At 42.4% G+C, this 8,296-nt stretch overlaps 1 non-coding gene across 1 annotated transcript; it reads left to right on the forward strand.

Annotated features, from left to right (window-relative positions):
* The first annotated feature begins 2,965 nt into the window (after window positions 1-2,965).
* Window positions 2,966-3,059, forward strand: trnai-uau (transfer RNA isoleucine (anticodon UAU)). The gene is made up of 2 exons: window positions 2,966-3,003; window positions 3,024-3,059. It is a non-coding gene; the product is annotated as a tRNA-Ile (tRNA).
* The last annotated feature ends 5,237 nt before the right edge of the window (window positions 3,060-8,296 follow it).

Raw genomic sequence — 8,296 nt, forward strand, 5'->3', positions numbered from 1 at the left:
ACGCCTTCTGAAAGTCCAAATATACCACATCAACTGGTTCTCCCTTATCCACTCTACTGGAAACATCCTCAAAAAATTCCAGAAGAAGATTTGTCAAGCATGATTTCCCTTTCACAAATCCATGCTGACTTGGACCTATCATGTCACCTCTTTCCAAATGCACTGCTATGACATCCTTAATAATTGATTCCATCATTTTACCCACTACCGATGTCAGGCTGACCGGTCTATAATTCCCTGTTTTCTCTCTCCCTCCTTTTTTAAAAAGTGGGGTTACATTGGCTACCCTCCACTCCACCCACCCACCCACCCAGTTTGTCTCCAACCGTTTCTCACCCTGTCAGTCGGTCTTGCCGCCCCTCCCCCCTCAGTATTGTCGCACTCTTTCTCCCCCACCATAATTAACTCAGTCTGTCTCCCCTCCCCCTAGTCTGTCGCTCTCTCTCTCTCTCTCTTTCAAAATCTGTCTGTCTCGCTTTCTGTCTCTCCGGACTGTCTCCTCTCAATCACAACCCACTGTCTGTCTCTCTCTTTCTGTGACATGCACATAACTGTCTTCCCCTGCCTATCTATCTCTCTGTCACCCTTACCAGGCGTAAGATTTTGAAGGAGATATTCTAGGCAAGAGTTGGGAAAATAGCGCAAATCTCCGACCGCAATGACCCTTCTCTCGGGGATGCGTTGGATCTGTCAAAAGCCATTTTGACTGTCCCAGTGCAAGTTTTCGGCGCACGCACATCGCGCTCTGAGAAGCGTACTTGAAGGACCTCGACGGGTGCGTACTGACATCGTACTTGGCCTTAGAGACCGCAATTGTTGGAAGTTTGGCAGGCACTCTGTTGCCATGTATTTCCCTCAGTCTGAAACAGAACGTGACAAGTTGTCAATGGCGATAGAAATAATTATTAATCTTTCACAGAATGTTATGTAATTAATTTAATAAGCTTAATTTTAATTTAATAAACCCCGGAATATGCATCGAACCTGTGCCGTCGAGGAGAGAGCGCTGCATCCTAACCATTGGTGGCGGTCACAGTGGTGAGTAAACGTTGATGTCGAGAACTCGTGAACCAGTCAGACGGCCTCTGTGAGAATATTTAAAGCGAGAATGTTCAAAGTAAACTAGTCGCAACAGCAATGAACTGCAATTAAAAAAAACAGCCAAAACCTGTGTTTTTCCCCGGCAGACATGGCGGAAATTAAACGGTGGAAGTTAACCGTTTTGAAGATTGAATGTCTTTTGGAACTGGCTCGTTTTATTAATTGTAAAACATATGATTTATCTTAAAGACTTGGATATTTCATTGCAGTCCTCTGCTGTTGCGACTTTACCAGAACAACAACAAAAATTTAGCTCCCAGATTAATGCGTGGTAGCCGGAATGGTTTCAATACCCACAAACTGGCGCTTTGGGATTACAATATCGGAACGTATCTGGATTGCATTGTTGACGCTTCACGTCAATGACATTTAATCTCAACTCCGTCATCAGAAATCTTTCCAGAGATGCTGCCTGACTGGCTGAGTATATCCAACATTTCCTGATTTCATTACAGGCTTACAGGATTAGCAGTACTTTGCTTTTGAAACTAAAAAGTAAGATAAGTTGACGTCATTGGCGATTCAAAAGTCAGTACCTTTCTGCAACGGCAAACGTGAGTCATGCGTGGTGTGTTTCCTCCCTTCTGCCAGGTAAAGAACATCACTGAGTGGGTGCAGAACATTTTGAGGGGCGAAGGGGAGCAGCGTAATCCGTGATCTATGTGCTAACCAATGACCTAAGGAAACAAGGCGATGAGTTCCTTCAATCGGAGTTTCAGGTCCAATTGAGGAAATTAATGAGCAGGACCACAAAGGTATTCTATGGATTATTCCCAGTGCCCCGCGCTACTGAGTTTACAAATAGCAACGTATGTCTGGATAAATGGTGCATGAGTTTGGGCTACAGAATCCGGGGCATTGGGACCAGTTCTGGCGCAGGAGGGACTTGTTACAGTAGATGGGGTAGTACATCAATAGAGCTTGGACCAAAGTCCTCGCAAGAAGTTTAACAACTGGGGCGGGTGAGCCGTTGAACTAATTTGGCAGTGGATTTGAGTACCAGGATGAAACATCTGTAGATGTTGTAAATATGCCTTTATACACAAGTCCAGATGATTATTATATATCAACTATAGCAGTGAACGTGGCCTCAGACAGCACATTTCAGCCCATCCTTGGGAAACGATATACCACGGCACAACCAAACCTTCTCCGACACCGAGCACAAGCAGAGGAAATACAGGCACAGCAAAATTTGCTGAGGACCGTAGACAGTAAAATGTTCTTTGATCAGTGATAGCTCTTAATATATTTTGGTGTCTCTGTGTTAAATTGCAATATGTTCTGTGGGATATAAATATATTTTGTATATCTGTGTTCGTGTTTATGTATTTGAATGCAACAAAGTTATTTATAATAGTATTGTGGAGCATCTATGTTTGTTATAAATGTATTTCCTGTGTATACCTTTGTATCTATGCTAATTGTAAACACCTCGCAAATAAACGTAAATACAATTATAAGCACAGAGATACATAGAGATAAATTTAGAAAGGAAACAGACATAAAAACAAATAGATTTATAATAACACATATATGAACACATATAATTTGATTATCAATGTTCCACACAATTTAATTTACAACTCACAGATAGATGCACAAATATATTTATAATGTTCCTGCACAGACATCTAAATTCATTACAAATAACAAAACATTACACAAATAATAAAACACGTCTATGGTGAAAATCTATGGAGTCTCAATAACTGAAGGCTTCTTGCAGAGAGGCGGCATAGACACGATGGGATGAAAAGCTTCCTTTTGTGTTGAATGATTCGATGATTCATTGTCTTCTTCCTTGTTATACAGGTGGAACAGGCAGCTGTATGATGGGAGCACAAAGACCACATGCTATGCAGCTCTAGTGGCGCAATCGGTTAGCGCACGGTACTTATATGACAGTACAGGCTTGGGAAATGCCGAGGTTGTGAGTTCGAGCCTCACCTGGAGCAGCCGATGCTTTTGCATGTGATGTTTGCAGTTTTCAGAGTCTGAGGCCGTTTTCTGTTCGTCCATCTCTCTTGTCGATTCCGCCATTTACCACGGTGCTGTCAGTCTCTCGCGCTGCGGTTATTCCTGTGTCAATCTGTGGGTTATTTCTGATTGAATACCCGTGCCTGTTCCCCACATGAAATAAATGCGGGGATCAAACAATTCCTCATCTGGCACTGGGGAGCGAATTGACCAAAATTTATAAGACGATATAGTTTATTGTAAATATAACATTCCCTCTTGAGTGATATATGTTCAATTCTGTACAAAACCAAACTATAATCACAACGTGTTTCCAATAAGCCACCTTTTACTGTATTGTCGCAAGCTCTACCATTGTAGCTCAAGGAGATTCATAATTAATAAGCGTAAAAATCAAGCAATGAAACGGTAGAGATGGCTCTGAGAATGTGGAATGCCCTCGCCCAGACCAACATTTAAAACAAGGTTTAAAAACTGGCAGCTTGCAGCAGGAAGGGAAGAGAGGAAAGAGAGCGACAGAAAAGCCACGGGAGTTTCGGAAGCTCAGGGCGTTTTTCTCTGACCACAGCATAGTTGCGCATGGCAAGGATATAGTTGCTGTTAAATATGAATAAAATGCAACGTTTGTTTGCAGCTGTTTCTGTTTCTGTCCCTTTTAACTAATTCTTAATTTCATTTGCCTGCGATGATTCCATAAATCTTCGTATCCTTGCCGAAAAAAAATCGATCAATGTGAAACTTGAAAATGTTAATTGCCCCAAACCTCGATAGATTTTTAGGGGAGGAATTATAAGACAGGTGGAATAGGCAGCTGTAACAAAAAGGGCCACTGAATATAAAGGGGCTGCAGGAGGGGTTAAAACTAAAAATCATTGTTTAAAAACTAGGATTAAAACATTCTACCTAAATGCACTTAGCATTCAAAATAACGTAAATGAGCTGACGGTACAAATCATTACAAATGGGTATGATTTGGTGGCCATTACAGAAACGTGGTTGCAGGGTGGCCAAGACTTAGAATTAAACATACAGGGGTATCTGACGATTTGGAAAGATAGACAAGAAGGGAAAGGAGGTCGGGGAGCTCTGTTAATAAAGGATGATGTCAGGGCAGTTGTGAGAGACGATATTGGCTCTAATGAACAAAATGTTGAATCATTGTGGTTGGAGATTAGAGATAGTAAGGGGAAAAAGTCACTGGTGGGCGAAGTTTATCGGCTCCCAAATAATAACTTCACGGTGGGGCGGGCAATAATCAAGGGAATAATGGAGGCATGCGAAAAAGGAACGGCAGTAGACTTGGGCGATTTTAACCTACATATCGATTGCTCAACTCAAATCGCAAGGGGTAGCCTGGAAAAGGAAGTCATAGAATGCATAAGGGATTGTTTCTTGGAACAAAATGTAACAGAACCTACAAGGGAACAAGCTATCTTAGATCTGGTCCTTTGTAATTAGACAGGAAAAATAAACGATCTCCGAGTAAAAGATCATTTTGGAATGTGTGATCACAGTATGATTGAATTTGTAATACAGATTGAGGGTGAGGAGGTTGTGTCAGAAACGAGTGCACTATGCTTAACCAAAGGGGACTACAGTGGGATGAGGGCAGAGTTGGCTAAAGTAGATTGGAAACACAGACTAAACAGTGGCACAATTGAGGAACAGTGGAGGACTTTTATGGAGCTCTTTCATAGTGCGCAACAAAAATATATTCCAGTTAAAAAGAAGGGCGGTAAGAGAAGGGATAACCAGCCGTGGATAACCAAGGAAATAAAGGAGAGTATCAAATTAAAGATCAATGCGCATAAGGTCGCCAAGGTTAGTGGGAAACTAGAGGATTGGAAATATTTTAAACAAAAGCAAAGAATGACTAAAAAAGCAATAAAGAAAGGAAAAATAGATTACGAAGGTAAACTTGCGCAAAACATAAAAACAGATAGTAAAAGCATTTACAGATATATAAAACGGAAAAGAGTGACTAAAGTAAATGTTGGTCCCTTAGAAGATGGGAAGGGGGATTTAATAATGGGTAATGCGGAAATGGTTGAGACCTTAAAATAATTTTGCTTCGGTCTTCACAGTGGAAGACGCAAAAACCATGCCAAAAATTGCTGGGCACAGGAATGAGGGAAGGGAGGACCTTGAGACAATCACTATCACTTGGGGGGTAGTGCTGGACAGGCTAATGGGACTCAAGGTAGACAAGTCCCCTGGTCCTGATGAAATGCATCCCAGAGTATTAAAAGAGATGGCGGAAGTTATAGCAGATGCATTCGTTATAATCTACCAAACTTCTCTGGACTCTGGGACTACCAGCTGATTGGAAAGCAGCTAATGTAACGCCTCTGTTTAAAAAAGGGGGCAGACAAAAGGCAGGTAACTACAGGCCGGTTAGTTTAACATCTGTAGTGGGGAAAATGCTTGAAACTATCATTAAGGAAGAAATAGCGGGACATCTAGATGGGAATAGTGCACCCAGCAGATGCAGCATGGATTCATGAAAGGGAAATCATGTTTAATTAATTTACTGGAATTCTTTGGGGATATAACGAGCATGGTGGATAGAGGTGTACCGATGGATGTGGTGTATCTAGATTTCCAAAAGGCATTCGATAAGGTGCCACATAAAAGATTACTGCAGAAGATAGAGGCACACGGAGTCAGAGGAAATGTATCAGCATGGATAGAGAATTGGCTGGGGAACAGAAAACAGAGAGTCGGGATAAATGGGTCCTTTTCGGGTTGGAAATCGGTGGTTAGTGGTGTGCCACAGGGGTCAGTGCTGGGACCACAACTGTTTACAATATGCATAGATGACCTGGAAGAGGGGACAGAGTGAAGTGTAACAAAATATGCAGATGACACAAAGATTAGTGGGAAAGCGGGTTGTGTAGAGGATACAGAGAGGCTGCAAGGAGATTTGGATAGGTTAAGCGAATGGGCTAAGGTTTGGCAGATGGAATACAATGTCGGAAAGTGTGAGGTCATCCACCATGGGAAAAAAAACAGTAAAAGGGAATATTATTTGAATGGGGAGAAATTACAACATGTTGAGGTGCAGAGGGACCTGGGGATCATTGTGCATGAATCCCAAAAAGTTAGTTTGCAGGTGCAGCAGGTAATCAGGAAGGCGAATGGAATGTTGGCCTTCATTGCGAGAAGGATGGAGTACAAGCAGGGATGTCCTGCTGCAACTATATAGGGTATTGGTAAGGCCGCACCTGGAGTACTGAGTACAGTTTTGGTCACCTTACTGAAAAAAGGATATACTGGCTTTGGAGGGGGTACAGAGACGTTTCACTAGGCTGATTCCGCAGATGAGGGGGTTACCATATGATGTTAGATTGAGTAGACTGGGTTTTGACTCGTTGGAGTTCAGAAGGATGAGGGGTGATCTTTTGGAAACATTTAAAATTATGAAAGGGATAGACAAGATAGAGGCAGAGACGTTGTTTCCACTAGGGGAGACTAGAACTAGGGGGCACAGCCTCAAAATACGGGGGGAGCCAATTTAAAACCGAGTTGAGAAGGAATTTCTTCTCCCAGAGGGTTGTGAATTTGTGGAATTCTCTTCCCAAGGAAGCAGTTGAGGCTAGCTCATTGAATGTATTCAAGTCACAGATAGATAGATTTTTAACCAATAAGGGAATTAAGGGTTACGGGGAGAGGGCGGGTAAGTGGAGCTGAGACCACGGCTGATCAGCCATGATCATATTGAATGGCGGAGAATGCTCGAGGGGCTAGATGGCCTACTCCTGTTCCTAATTCTTATATTGTTATGTTCTTATGTATGATGGGAGCACGAATACCACACAGCATTCACATCCAATTCCAGCGACGGAATCGGATAGACGCCGTACTTATATGACAGTGTAAATACCCAGAAGGGCCGAGGTTGTGAGCTGGAGCCTCACCTAATACAGCTGATGGCTTTGCTTGTGACATTTCGACAGTATTCAAAGGTACAATTGATGTACCCCCAAACGTTACCTACATATTCACTCTTTTATTCCAGCACACAATATTGCAATGGAGGATGAAAATTGTACGTACTTGTGAGATTAGTGGAGGCGTTTTGACATTTAATCATTAACTCTGATGAAAATAATAATGTGCCGGAAACACACTCGATTTCAAAGAGAAGATATGTAAACACATTGGTTATCTCTACATAATTCCTGCACGACATTCAACAGAAACAAGGATTTTCCTGAACATTTCACTAAAACTGTTGTGCTCCGTGTTGCAATGGCTCGTGCATTGGACTTCTCGCTGATTCGGTTCTAAAGAAATATTCAAACTTGTCAATTCGAGTCCCATAAAAGTCCAATTGTAAATTAATAGAATGATTATCGCACAGCAGGAGGCCATTCGTCCTATCCAGAGCGTGCCAGCTCTCAGCTCGTCCCACTCACCCGCCCTTTCCCCATAGCCCTGCAGGGCAGGGTTGGCTGGTTCCGAGGCTGGAAATTAAAAGTTTGCAGCAAACCGCAACTGTCTGTGATAGCCGGAAGGTTTATTATTTAGGGCCTGAAATCCACTCAGGTTTACCTGCTCGCTGCTACAATGTTTAAAGCTCCATTCAGTGCTTGAATAACTAGGAGCTGTAGCTGCCGGAATGCCTTTATCTCTGTCAGAGCGTGAGCTCCGCCAGGGAGGGAGGCACGTTTAAACTGTCGCCCAATTATCTTTTATGGTTTTACAACATTTCAAGAAAGCAAAAGGATTTCCCTCAAGCTGCAATGATCATTTCTGTTATTTTCTGCGCATGCATCTTTTTAACTCTCCCTATCGCTGCCTCTTGTATTTCTTTGGATTTCGCTGATTGACTTCTCAGGTTTAAATGGACGGCCTGGGTTGATCTAACCTGCAACAAGGACAGCAATGGGCAAAGAAATACGTGGACTATAGGACGGCAATGTTGTAAATTCGGGGCAAATATCTTCATAGATATGTTCCTTCGCGCTCGCAGTGAAATAAAGCAGCACCGATTACAGTTGTCTTGAGGTAGAGTGTACCTTATGTGGATGTCGACACAGACGACAATATAGAGCTATTAATGCTGTAAAATCTTATTTGATAATACAGGTCACATACTCAAAACTAGTTATGTAAAGACATTCTAATATTGTTGACGTGGAATAGTCAGCAATGCTCGCACGGCAATTGGATGCCTCTGCCCAGTTGGAAAGCTGTCTGAGCAATGCAGAAC

The sequence above is a fragment of the Pristiophorus japonicus genome, unplaced genomic scaffold (assembly GCF_044704955.1).
Source record: "Pristiophorus japonicus isolate sPriJap1 unplaced genomic scaffold, sPriJap1.hap1 HAP1_SCAFFOLD_49, whole genome shotgun sequence".
In the NCBI taxonomy this organism is placed as follows: domain Eukaryota; kingdom Metazoa; phylum Chordata; class Chondrichthyes; family Pristiophoridae; genus Pristiophorus; species Pristiophorus japonicus.